Genomic DNA, 15249 nt, shown 5'->3' with positions numbered 1-15249 from the left:
ACATGTAAACAAAACTTTGATCGAGACAATTAATCCTAAGCAATTAACCAAGTTGTCCGGCATGTCATTGGTCCCTCGACGCTTCGTCCGATTCTTCGGCGCATCGTCCTCTCCTGCAGCCTATTGCCCAATCGGCCAGTTGACTCCGCAACTCCGATATCCTTGGCACAATACCCGCTCTTCTTGGCCTGATGCCCGAGTCCACGGCCCGAAGCTTTCTGTTGATACGTCAACCGATCCACCGGCCCGACGTCCAATCTTCTGACATGTTCCTCCGGCACAACATGATTTTCCTGCTTTAATTGTCTCATCCTGATCGAAGCATCCTGCGTCACTCAAAACGCAGATTAAATCATAAACATATATCAAGTAGTTTCATCATCAAAATACGAGATTCAACAATATCCCCCTTCTTGATGTTAACAACTACTTGATGACGGAGTTAACCTTAACTCCCGGAGTTTAAACAAACTCCCCCTATCAATATGCCATATTGATAGAATCTTGAATTCAAACTGAATTCAAGTCATTGCAATATTCATCATGAATACTTGCAACATGAACTTATGCATAAACTTATGCATAACATGTCATGTCATCAACATATTTCTCCCCCTTTGTCATCAACAAAAAGGAGAAGTACCATAATCAAGCGTTTGTGATATTGGTTCAACTCATCGCATGAAAAACATAATATCAAGTTTTATCATCATACAGTTTTGAAGCCAGAAAATTTAGCAAATGTTACATCATGCTTAGAACATTCAAGCTATCAAGTTTTAGATATGCAAGTTTTACAGCATACAAGATAGCACTTTTATAACATGCAAGCTAGCAATGTTGCAACATTTTAGAACTTGCAAGCTAGCAATTTAGAGATGTTCAAGAAGGCAACTCTTGCTTCTTGAAATATGCAAGTTGCAAGCTAGCAAATTTTTACGATATGCAAGTTTTGCTTCTTGAGATAGGCAAGATAGCACTTTTGCAATTTTTGTTTGGCAAGCTTGTGATGTTCAAGATAACAAGCTCTTTCTTCTCTTTTGAGAAGTGTCATTTTTGCTTTCTTTGCAAAGTGCAAGCTAGCAAAATGCCAAACTAGTAAGAGATAATGTTTTACATGAGGCAAGCAAACAATTTGGCAAGTGTTACATTTGCATCTTCTCTTTAGATGTGCAAAAAAATAAACAAGATTTTGCATTTTCTTGACATTTCAAGCTAGTAATTATCGGTGATGTTCAAGATAGCAATTTCTTCTCTTTTGTAATTTTTGCCTTTTTCTTGAATTGTGCTAGCAATCTATCTCCCCCTTTGTTATTGTCAAAAAGAAGGGAAAAACCCTTTACATCAATTTCTAAATCATGACAAAGGTAAGTAATCATTCTTATTTGTGCATCATTATAGTTTCAATGCACAAATTCATTAACATTACATTTCTTTTTTTTTTTTTATGCATGATACCGAAAAATCAATCATCATCATGAGCATATCAAACATGATATTCAAGCATTCATGATATATCATTTTGGCAACATGATCATATATATTCAAACGATGGTATCTAAATGTCAAAATTCATTACATCCTATTATGCATGATCATTAACTCCTCATTTGTATTTCATGCATTATTTCATTTCATCTCATAAGGAATATAAAGAAGAGTTATTGGATGATAAGATAAATATTTTATGAATACACGAAATATCATAAGTGTTTCATGTATTCATATTATCACATGAAGCATATTATCATTTTTAAGATTCATAACATGAATAACGTTATTACGATTTCATCAAAGTCAATTTCGAGATTCACACAATATCATGAAATCATTAATCTCGATAAGATGGGAAAAGCATTTTCTTTTTAAGTGATTCTTTTAACACATCATAAAAAAAACTCATTCATAATTCAAGTGATTTACAAGATATCATAAATGAATTTATCACTTGTATTTCATCAAAATCGAGAACTCTAGAGATAGAAAATGATTGAAGCATTTAATCTGATTGAAGCATGATTCATATTTAAAGTGTATCTTATGTCGTAAATACGAATCAAGCATTTGTCAAATCTGAAATCATCCTTAAAATTACATTCAATAAATTCATATATGACAAGCATAGATTTATTGAAAAATCAATAAGATAGAGGATTACATTTCAAGTGTTCATCAATTGTAGCATTTCATCACATGGTAAGATATCAATGCGTAAAATTACGATACAAGTTCTTGATATCTTAACGCATGATGCAAACATGGCATAATGCAAATTTGGCAATCATAGCATCAATTTATATAAGCATTGCAAATATGGCAATCATATCAATTCATATATCTCTTGATGATGCAAGCATAGGATAATCATAGCATAGGGTTTATAGCATCAATTCATATATTTCTCCCCTTTTTTAAGTGTTTCATCTTAAGTGATCGATTTCATGTTAGCATGCCTTTTCATTTATGTCAAATGAAAACATGCATCAACTTTTAGGATCATAAAATGAATTTTATCATAAAACCATCAATCACAAAAATCATAATGTATAACTTTAAAATCTCATGCATAAAATCGTCAAATCATAGTATCAAAACTTTAATATTTTCATTGCAACATTAAGCAAGGTTTCATTGAACATAATTTTGAATGACTCTTATAAATGCCTAAAACTTCTTTAGTTTTAATTTATATGATTGACTTTATAATAGCATGTTAAAATCTTTATTCTTATGTCAAAACCATACATCATATTTAACAAACAAAGATAATGAAAAATATCAAGCCTTCCAGACAAAAGCCATGTATCATCATTGAAAAGCAATATGAAAATCATCAAAATATACATTCTTGCTTCTCAAGAACATAAATATGATTAATCTCACTAGGTGTACAATCATTAGATTTCTATCTTGCATTAACATAAGACATGCAATTTTCATTATCATTTTCAAAATTACAAGTATGATCATATTTTTGTATTTTCATTATTAAATTATTAAAAATGTAATTTTCAAGAAAATTTAAAGAAAAAGAAAAATGCATCATGAAAAGCATCATGTAATTTCGAAGTAAATTAAAGGCATTTTGATTACCTTAGCGTCGAAAGGCGTAAAGGCGTAGTTTGCCACCTCGCCTTTGTTGATTTTCTCCTCGTCTTCAGAGGAGCTCGATTCATCCTAATTTTTGTTCTTCTTCTTGCGTTCAAAGCAAGTAGTTCCGTTCTTCTTACTTTTTAATTTTTGTTTCATTTGTAGTTTAAGTTCACCGTCACTTGAGCTTATGCTCGAGTGGTCTTCAAATGTTCTATGTCCCAAATCCTTCCTGTTTTTTGGAAGGTGGTTCTCAAGTTCTTCACGTGCATTGCACGTCATTTCATATGTAATCAAGGAACAAATTAGTTCTTCAAGTGGAAATTGGTTCAAGTTTTTCGATTCTTGAATAGTAGTTACTTTTGAATCCCAAGGTTTAGAAAGTGAGCGCAAAATCTTGTTTACAAGTTCAAAATCCGAAAAATATTTTCCAAGAGCTCTTAAACTATTGACGACATCCGTGAAACGGGTGTACATGTCGCTTATAGTCTCGCTTGGTTGCATTCGAAAAAGCTCAAAATCATGCAATAAAATGTTAACTTTCGAGTCTTTCACTCTACTAGTTCCCTCGTGCGTGATTTCAAGTGTTTGCCAAATGTTAAAAGTCGTTTCGCACGTAGAAATCCGATTGAACTCATTTTTGTCTAAAGCGCAAAATAAGGCATTCATAGCCTTCGCGTTTAAAGAAAAATACTTCTTCTCCAAATCCGACCATTCGTTCATCGGTTTAGAGGGAAGTTGAAAATCGTTTTCAACGATATTCCATAAATCCAAATTCATAGAAGTCAAGAAAACTCTCATTCGAGTTTTCTAATAAGTGTAGTCCAATCCGTTAAACAACGGTGGACGAAAAACCGATAAACCCTCTTGAAAGCCATGAAGAGCCATTTCTCTCGGGTGTAAATCCGAAATGAGAAATACCGGGCTCTGATACCAATTGTTAGGATCAAGAGCACTAAGAGGGGGGGGGGGGGGTGAATTAGTGCAGCGGAAATCTTTCACTATTAAAATCGAAAGCTGCGTTCGTTTGATAAAAACGATTTCGATGTAAAAGCTGTTTCTAAGATTACTTTAACTTAAGATTAAGCGAGATGACGTTAAAGTAAATCTACAAAGATAGTTTGCAGTTTATGATGAAAATCAGAATGCAAGCGCAAACTGAAATGCGACGTTCGTACGATAAAATCGGTTTACATCTAAATGCCAATTTTGAAGATACTGAACTTTGAGATACGTTTTATAAATGCGCAGAAGGCAGTTTGCAGTTATGATTGAAATCAAAACGTAAACGTAAACTGAAATGTAATAATCGTACGAAAAAGTCGATTTATGTCTAAACGCAAATTCGGAAAGCTCTTAGAAACTCGTTCGTAAAAGCGCAGAAGGCAGTAGCTATTTAGGAGGTTTGCAGTAAAGATAAAATGCTCAAAGTAAATGCAAACCGAGATTTAGAGCGGTTCGGTTAATCTTGACCTACTCTACTTTTGGCTTCCTCCACCGACGAGGTCACCGACGTCAACTAGAGGCCTTCCTTCAATAGGCGAAGGCCAACCACCCTTTTACAGTTTCACTCCTTTTGACGGGCTTAGGAGACAACCCTTACAGAAATTTTCTCTCCTTTCTTTACAACTCAGAACTTGGAAGAAAAGAGGGAGAAGAACTTTTGGCCTTTACAACAATTTTGAGCTCTAAGAATCACAGAAAAAGATCAAGATTTCAGTGTATGTCTCTGCTCTTTCAGTGCTGAATGGGTGGGGTATTTATAGGCCCCAACCCAGTTCAAATTTGGAGCTCAAAACTGTCAATTCCCGGAATTCCGGGATCAGGCGGTTACACCTCCTGACTGGGGCGGTTGCACCGCCTGGCAGAGCTCGAAGACTGAGCCTCTGGGCGGTGCCACCTCTGTCAGGGGCGGTTGCACCTCTCTGCCAGAGCTCGAAGACCGAGCTCAGGCGATTGCACCTCCTGACTGGGGCGGTTGCACCGCCTGCCAGAGCTCGAAGACCGAGCTCAGGCGGTGCTACCTCCTGTCAGGAGAGGTTGCACCGCCCAGTCTCACTTGGAGACTGAGCCCAGGCGGTTGCACCTCCTGGCTGGGGCAGTTGCACCACCCAGTCTCCCAGGGAGACTTAGCCCAAGCGGTTGCACCTCCTACAGTAATCAGGGTCCGAATGGGTAGATCCATTCAGCCCAAATTGGGTCTTTCAGGGGCCCGATTGCCCCAAGATTAAGTTAATGGGATCACCTCCCATTTCTAACTTAATCATTGTGCTAACTATGATTATTTCCTAAGACATTTACTGCAACTTGCTCCGGTACGTCAATCGCTTCTTCCGTCGAGCTTTCGGCGAACTTCCGTCGATCATCCGATGAACCCTCGGTGATGCTCCTGCGGACTTCCGGCAAACTCCTGGACTTGCAACGATCCACTTGGCGAGTTCCGACGAGCTTCTTTGGCAAGCTCCTGGACTTCTCGGATTTGTTCCCGCAGAACCTCCGACGACCGTTCGAACTTCCGTAGAACTCTCGAACTCCCAACGTGATCATTGTCTTGACTCCGGCGCAACTCCTGCTGCATGTCTTACTTTCATCATAGTTAATCCTACACATGTAAATAAAACTTCGATCGAGACAATTAATCCTAAGCAATTAACCAAGTTGTCCGGCATGTCATTGGTCCCTCGACGCTTCGTCCGATTCTTCGGCGCATCGTCCTCTCCTGCAGCCTATTGCCCAATTGGCCAGTTGACTCCGCAACTCCGATATCCTTGGCACAATACCCGCTCTTCTTGGCCCGATGCCCGAGTCCACGGCCCAAAGCTTTCTGTCGATACGTCGACCGATCCACCGGCCCGACATCCAATCTTCTGACATGTTCCTCCGGCACAACATGATTTTCCTGCTTTAATTGTCTCATCCTGATCGAAGCATCCTACGTCACTCAAAACGCAGATTAAATCATAAACATATATCAAGTAGTTTCATCATCAAAATACGAGATTCAACACTGACATGTTCCTTCGGCACAACATGATTTTCCTACTTTAATTGTCTCATCCTGATCGGAGCATCCTGCGTCACTCAAAACGTAGATTAAAACATAAACACATATCAAGTGATTTCATCATCAAAATACGAGATTCAACAATCTCCCCCTTTTTGATGATGACAACCACTTGATGACGGAGTTAAACTTAACTCCCGGAGTTTAAACAAACTCCCCCTATCAATATGCCATATTGATAGAACCTTGAATTCAAACTGAATTCAAGTTATTACAATATTCATCATGAATACTTGCAACACGTTATCATGAACTTATTCATAAACTTATGCATAACATCATACTTCTCCCCCTTTGTCATCAACAAAAAGGAGAAGTCCAACTATTCTATGTGTTTGGAATATAAGTTTAACTCATTGCCTGAAAAACAGAATATCAAGTTTTATCATCATGTAGTTTTGAAGCTGAAAAATTTAGCAAGTATTACATCATGCTTAGAACATTCAAGTTATGCAAGTTGTACAACATACAAGATAGCAAATTCAAAGATATGCAAGTTGGCATATTTGCTTTTCTTTGCGATAGGTAAGATAGCACTTTTGCTTCTAGAAATATGCAAGTCAGCAATCTTTGCTTCTCTTTTGAGATGAGCAATTTCTTGCTTCCTTTGCAAAGTTTGAGCTAGCAATTTTGCTTCTATTGCAAAGTGTAAGTTAGTATGTTTTGCATCTTGAGATAGGCAAGATAGCACATTTTTACATTTTCATGAGATTTCAAGCTAGCAATTCTCGGTGATGTTCAAGATAGCAATTTCTTCTCTTTTGAGAAGTGCAATTTTTGCTTTCTTCTTGAATTATACAAGCTAGCTATCTCCCCCTTTGTCATTGTCAAAAAGAAGGGAAGACCCTTTATGTCAATTTCTAAATCATGACAAAGGTTAGTAATCATTCTTATTTCAAAATTCCATAATTGACATAAACCTTGAATTCAAATTAAGGCAATTTTAATCATCATTCACATCATATGCAATACATCACATACATCATAAAAAGCATAAGTATTGCATGCAACATTTTAGCAACAAATCATAGCATTTCATCACATAAGGAATATCAAGAAGAATTATTAGGTGATGAGATGTATTTCATACATTCAAAGAATTTCACATAACAAAATTCAAGTCATAAGCCTTAAAAGATGTCATGAAAGAACGTATAAACAATCTTGATTTATAAAATAAATACTCAAGTTATAATTTCGAAAAATCAAGAGAAACCGTGATTCATTTTAAAGCAAATTAATTTTCAGTCATCACATAAGGCATTTAAAGAATTTTTGAAACATAGGAGAATGATTAATTTAAGCATGCAATGTTTCAATCAAATTCAAGTCATGAATACCAATACTTTTATATTGTGAGCATCAATTCACGAATATCAAAAGATATTATTTGTGATTCCAATTTTGCAAGATCAAGATTATGATTTAGATAAAACTTATTCAAATCAAATCGTTAACTTGAAACTCATAATCAAGTCATCAAAATCAATTTCGAGATTCACAAAATATCATGAAATTATTAATCTCGATCAGATGGGAAAAGCATTTTTTAAGTGATTCTTTTTCATCTAAGCATGAAAGTTCAAGATGTAAAGGCAAAATCTTATGAAACAACTCATCAAGCAAGATTTTAAACATCCATTTTCAAGCCATATAAAGAGTAAGTCAAGGATTCAATTATCTCATATCATGAATTTCAATAGGCATCTCAAAATATCAACATCACATTAAAAAGATATTTCAAAAAGATATATCAATAAGTGATTCATTTGTATCATTTCATTCATTCGGAAGATTCTCCTCTTTAGTAAATAAATGTAGGAGAACAAAATGAATTAAGGAGATGTAACATGATTGAAGCATTGAACATGATTTATATTTAAAATGTGTCTCATGTCATAAGTATGAATCAAGCATTTGTAAAATCTGAAATCATCCTCAAAGTCACATTCAATAAATTCATTCATGACAAGCATAGATTTATTGAAAAGACGATAAGATAGAGGATCACATTTCATTTTTATAAATTTCTATTCATGTGATTTGCTTCTTATAAGCATGCCTTTACCTTTAATAAAACAAGTGTCAACATTTAAGATGGAAAGGTAAAAAACAAATCATCAAGCATGATTTCATGATAACATCCTTTTAATATCTTGATATTCATCATCAAGTATGATTTTAAAAAGTATGTTAAAGAGAAATCATTAAGACCAAATGCATGATACACTCATTTATTTTCAAAATATTCATCATGTTTATTTTCATGAGATTCACAAGATTGGTAAAATAAATTCACTAATCTCAATAGAATAGAAAATTATTTCCATTTCATACAATTGATTTCATGTGATGGTATTCAAGTCTTTTGTGAAAACATGTATCATCATTTAAAATCGAAACATGAGTTTCGTCATGAAGCCATCAAGACCAAACACATCATGATATCACATCTATCATCAAAAGACTATCAAGAGATTCTTACATAGATGTACATGTACTATGTCATCTTAATTCGTCATAGAAACGATTAGACCAAAAACATATTAATCTAAAAGGAGAATTTCAAATCAACATTTACTTCAAAAACTTATGCATGACATAAAATCATCAAGATACACATGCATGGATTAATCCTAAGCATTATCACATATCATATTAACATCCCTAATGTTAAATACATCATTCAACATTTCCAAACATAACATGCATGAAACTTTAGTAATATACTTTTCATGATCAAATTTTTTAATTTTTCAAAGATGCTAAAAAGAAAAACATGATATAATTTTTAAAAAATAATTTTTTATTTCCTATTCCTACTATCTAAATTAAGCACTCATGAAAGACTTCAAGTAATTTCAAAATAATTCAAGAGGGTTGAGTTACTTACCTTGTAGTCGAAGCTTGTCAAAGCCCAATTCACCGTTTCACCTTTGGAGGTTTTTTATTTATCCTTGGTTGCCTTCCTCTTCTTTGGCATCTTCCTCCATTCAAGTTCATTGTTTATTTTAGATTTTTGTTTAATAAACTTATTAAGATTTAGTGTTCGAAGTTCAAGTTCATCATTATCCTCATCACTTGAGTCATCGCTCAAGTGGTATTCATTTGTCCGGAGTTCCAAATCCTTTCTGTTCTTTGGAAGGTGATTTTGTTCATCATATTCATCATGTGCATTATGCACCATTTCATATGTCATCAACGAACCAATTAGTTCTTCAAGTGGTAAGTTGTTTAGGTTTTTAGCTTCTTGTATTGCAGTTACTTTTGAATCCCACTTCTTAGAAAGAGAACGCAAAATCTTGTTTACGAGTTCAAAATCCGAAAAACATTTTCCAAGAGCTCTTAAACCATTGACGACATCCGTAAAACGGGTGTACATGTCACCAATGGTTTCGCTTGGCTTCATTTGAAAAAGCTCGAAATCATGCATCAAAAAGTTGATTTTGGACTCTTTCACTCGGCTAGTGCCTTCATGAGTGACCTCAAGAGTTCTCCAAATATTAAAAGCTGAATCACACATCGAAACACGATTAAATTCATTTTTGTCAAATGCACAAAACAAGGCATTCATAGCCTTTGCGTTTAAAGAAAAATACTTTTTCTCCAAATCCAACCATTCGTTCATCGGTTTAGAGGGAAGTTGAAAACTGTTTTCAACAATATTTCATAAATCCAAATTCATAGAAATCAAGAAAACTCTCATTCGAGTTTTCCAATAAGTGTAGTCCAATCCGTTAAACAATGGTGGACGAACAACCGATAAGCCCTCTTGAAAGCTATGAAGAGCCATTTCTTTGGGGTGTAAATCCAAAATGAGAAATATCGGGCTCTGATACCAATTGTTAGGATCAGGAGCACTAAGAGGGGGGGGGTGAATTAGTGCAGCGGAAAACTTTCGACGATTAAAACTGCATTCATACGATAAAAGCGATTTTGATAGAAAACCTGATTCGTAAATCACTTTAACTTGTGATCAAGCGAGATACAGTTAAAGCAAATCTATAAAGGCAGTTTGCAGTTATGATGGAAATCAGAATGTAAGCGCAAACTAAAATATGATGTTCGTACGATAAAACTGATTTACGTCTAAACACCGATTCGAAAAATACTGAACTTTGAAATACGATCATAAATGTGCAGAAGGCAGTAAGCTATTGAGGAGGTTTGTAGTAAAGATAATATGCTCAAAGTAAATGCAAACCAGAGAGCACCGCAATTTTAGAGTGGTTCAGTCAATCTTGACCTACATCCACTTCTGGCTTCCTCCACCGACGAGGTCACTGACGTCCACTAGAGGCCTTCCTTCAATAGGTGAAGGCCAATCACTCTTTTACAGTTTCACTCCTTTTGACGGGCTTAGGAGACAACCCTTACAAACTTTTCTCTCCTCTCTTGAAAGATCAAAACTTGGAAGAAAAGAGGGAGGAGAACTTCTAGACTTTACAACACTTTTGAGCTCTAAAATCACAGAGTAAGATCAAACTTTTGGTGCCTTTGGGTTGCCCTTTCATTGCTGAAAGGGTGGGGTATTTATAGACCCCAACCCAGTTTGAATTTGGAGCTCAAAACTGTCATCTCCCGAAATTCCAGGGTCTGGCGGTTGCACCGCCTAGCAGAGCTCGAAGACTGAGCCTCTAGGCGGTGCCACCTCCTGTCAGGGGCGGTTGCACCTCCTGCCAGAGCTCGGAGACCGAGCTCAGGTGGTGCCACCGCTTGACTGGGGATGTTGCACCGCCCAGCCAAAGCTCAGAGACCGAGCTCAAGCGGTTCCACCTCTGTCAAAGGCGGTTGCACCGCCCAGCTCTCTTGGGAGACCCTCTCCTGGGCGGTGCCACCGCCTAGTAGGAATTCTGGTCCGAATGGGTTGATTCATTCGGCCCAATTTGGGTTTGTCAAGGGCCCAATTGCCCCCAAATTAAGTTAATGGGATCACCTCTCATTCCTAACTTAATCTACATGCTAACTACGATAATTCTTAAGACATTTACTACAGCTTGCTCCGGTGCGTCAATCGCTTCTTCCGGCGAGCTTCCAGCGAACTTCCGGTGAACTTCCAACGAACCTTCGACGATGCTCCGGCGGACTTCCGACAAACTCCTGGACTTGCGACGATCCACTTGGCGAGTTCCGATGAGCTTCTTTGGCAAGCTCTTGGACTTCTCAGATTTATTCCCGCAGAACCTCCGACGACCGTCCGGCTTCCGTCGAACTCTAGAACTCCCAACATGATCATAGTCTTGACTCCGGCGTAACTCCGACTGCATGTATTTCTTCCATCGTAGTTAATCCTACACACTTAAAATAAAACTTCAATCGAGACAATTAATCCTAAGCAATTAACCAAGTTGTCCGATATGTTATTGGTCCCTCGATCTTCGTCTGATTCTTCAGTGCATCATCCTCTCCTGCAGCCTATTTCCCAATCGGCCAGTTGACTATGCAACTCCGATATCCTTAGCACAATACCCGCTCTTCTTGGCCCGATGCCCAAGTCCATGGCTCGAAGCCTTCTGTCGATACGTCGACCGATCCACCGGCCCGATGTCCAATCTTCTTACATGTTCCTTCGGCACAACATGATTTTCCTGCATTAATTGTCTCATCCTGATCGGAGCATCCTGCGTCACTCAAAACGCAAATTAAAACATAAACACATATCAAGTGATTTCATCATCAAAATACGAGATTCAACAGATTGTATATCCCTAAATCCCTGTAGATCTCTAGGAGAGGGTGAAGGTGGTCAAGCGCCCTCCTCTCTAGCGGTGATCCACATAGTAGGGCCACGATGACGCTCCTCAAATCTCTAAGCCTACTTTAAGGAGGAGAAGGGGAGGAGAATAGGAGAGACAATCAAGAAGCTCTAGCCTATGAACCCATGGTTCCCTTCTATTTATAGAGGTCTCTTGTTAACATAACCCTAATGGATCCAGTCCTATTAGGTATTGGATCTCCACCCAACTACCCAAGTCTCTTAGATTAGTAGATCTCTATCTAATAATCTCTCATTAGCTCTTATTTGATCACATCCATAGGATCCAATAATTCATAGGCTTATTGGATATCTAAAAAGATAGGGGCTCCAGCAGATATCTCATGTCCGAACCTCTACTCATCGCAACGCCAACCATATATATATGACCTTCTAAGCCCAATATTAAGCTGGCCGTGAGTCATACCTGTCAGAACTTTCTGACTCAGTGAATTATTATCTCTATAATAATTCACTCGACTCACCGACTATGAACGTACTAGGCCACTATACCGTAGTCCCTAGACGATATAGGGGAATCCAATCTATTGGATCTATCTGTCCTCAGTTACCGTATACCTATAGTCCCTCATCTATTGAATATCCTAGAGACCGTATAATGGGCATGGTGTTGTCAGACTCATATGGTTTCTACTCGAGTTTTGCTCTAATAGGATTTTTCCAAAGAACTCTTTCTCTCTCAATCCAAATGACCTTAGCCAGAGATTTATCTGAGCAAGAACACATGAGATATTTCTCTCATGACACTGAGAGTGGATGATCCTCTATCGACACTCAATAGTTATCATAAGGTTGGCTACCATTCTCGATGACCAGTTGTGCTAGATCTGGAACCTACAGACCTATAAGTCTAATATCAAAGAAAGGAGTACTCATATAAGATATCCTTGGTGTCTCAAGTCTAAGAACCGGATACACTACTGGGACTACGGAATCGTTGTCTAACAGTAAGGCATCATCAACCATCCAACATTCCATAAGCAGATCAATCACTGAACTCATTCTCCAATGAGCACCTATACTGTATCCCTAGTGTCCCCACACAAGCAGCTATGAGACCAACTGCATCCATCATATGGATGGGTATACAACACACCAGTCTGTTTGGTTATCTCGATGTCCCTCTCGAGTAACCTATGATTAGGATTATTTAGGATCTGTATTTAAAGGCAAATCGATCTCATTATCATGATCTCATCACGATTTGATTTCCATTGCATAGATCCATGGACATCATAATATATTAAAGCAATATACAATATAAAGTGATAAAATATCAAATAATAATAATAAGTAAAAAGACTGCGTGTTAAGTCACACGTGTTATCACTCACGTGATTGGCTTGTAGGGCACCTATGACTATCACACGGTAGGGGTTGCGAAGACGCTCCTTAAATCACTACCCAAATCTCTACACCTACTATCTGAGGAGAGGAAGGGAAGAAGAGAATAGGAGGTGGCAACCAAGAAGCCTAGCCTATGGCCCTTTGGTTCCCCCATATTTATAGAGGCCCTTTGTCAACTTAACCTTAATGGATCCTGCCCTATTGGGTATTGGATATCTATCTAATTACCTAGGCTTCTTAGATTAGTGGGTCTCTACCTAATAATATTTTATTAGCTCTTATTGGATCTCATCTATATTATCCAATAATTTAGGGGCTTAATAGATATCCAATAAGATATGGGCTTCGACAAATATCTCATATCTGAATCTCTATTCGTCGTAACACCTATCATATATGTAACCCTCTAGGCCCAATATCGAGTTGGCCATGAGTCATACCCGTCAGAACTCCTTCTAGCTTAATGAATTATTATCTCCATAATAATTCACTCGACTCATCGACTGCTGACGTACTAGGCCGCTACGCCGTAGTCCCCAAACGATACAGGGGAATCTAATCCATTAGACTTGTTTGTCCTCAATTACTGTATACTTATAGTCCCTCATCCATCTAATTTCCTAGAGATCGTACATCGGGTATGGTGTTGTCAGGCCCATACGGTTTCTCCTCGAGTCTTGCTCTAATCGGATTCTCCTAGAGAATTCTCTCTCTTAATCTGAATGACCTTGGCTAAAGATTTATCTGAGCAAGAATATATAGAATATTCCTCTCATGATATCAAGAGCAGATGATCCTCTATTGACACTTAATAGCCCTCGTAAAGTTGGCTGCCACTCCCGATAACTAGTTATATTAGATTTGAAACTTCCAAACCTATAAGTATGGTATCAAAGAGCAGAGCACTCATACAGGACATCCTCAATGTCTCAAGTCTAAGGACTAGCTAAACCATTGGGACAACGGAATCACTGTTTGACAATAAGGTATCATTAACCATCCAATATTCCGTGAGCGGATCAATTAGTGAACTAATTCTCCAATCAACACATATACTATAGTCTTAGTGTCCCCACACAAGCGGCTATAAGACTGGCTGCCTCCATTATATGGACGGGTATACAGCACACCAGTCTGTCCAGTTATCTCGATGTCCCTTTTGAGTAACCTATGACCAAGATTATTTAGGGTTTGTGTTTAAAGGTGAATCGGTCTCATTATCATTATCTCATCATGATCTAATTCTCATTGCACAGATCCATGGATATCATAATATATTTATACATTAAGCAATATAAAGTAAGAAGATACCATAATAATAATAAATAAAAAGACTGTGTGTGATGTCATACGTGCCATCACTCATGTGATTAGCTTGTAGGGCACCTATGACTAGTAGTTTGTTTCATTTATGACTGAAAATGGATACGAAAGAACAACTTTAGATCATTGTGTGTATATCAAATGGTTTAGTAAGAATTTTATTATTCTCTTATTTTATATTGATGGCATGTTTATCCGTGGGAAAGATATGTCTACAATTGATAGGTTGAAGAAGGAACCAAGTGAGTTCTTTGCAGCGAAGAACATGGTGCCATCAAAGCAAATACTAAGCATGCAGATTTTTTGTGATAATAAAAACAAGAATATTTGATTGTCACAAGAGAAATACATCGAGAAGGTATTGAAAAGATTCAGTATGAGCAATGCAAAGCCAGTTGGTTCTCCTTTTTCGAGTCACTTCAAGTTGTGCTAAGAGCATAATCTGTCAAGTGACGAAGAGAAAGAGAAAATATAAAAAATTTCTTACACTTTAGCAATTGAAAGTTTAATATACACGATGGTATGTACGAGGCCAAACATCGCATATGCAGTGAGTGTTACTAATAGATTTCCTACAAATCCAAAAAAAGAGCATTGGGAAATAGTGAAGTGAATTTTTAGATACTTTTAACTTCATTGTATGTTATGA

Source organism: Musa acuminata, chromosome BXJ3-9 (genome assembly GCF_036884655.1).
Source record: "Musa acuminata AAA Group cultivar baxijiao chromosome BXJ3-9, Cavendish_Baxijiao_AAA, whole genome shotgun sequence".
NCBI lineage: Eukaryota > Viridiplantae > Streptophyta > Magnoliopsida > Zingiberales > Musaceae > Musa > Musa acuminata.
The sequence above is the reverse complement of the archived record's forward strand: the minus strand, read 5'-3'. Positions refer to the sequence as shown.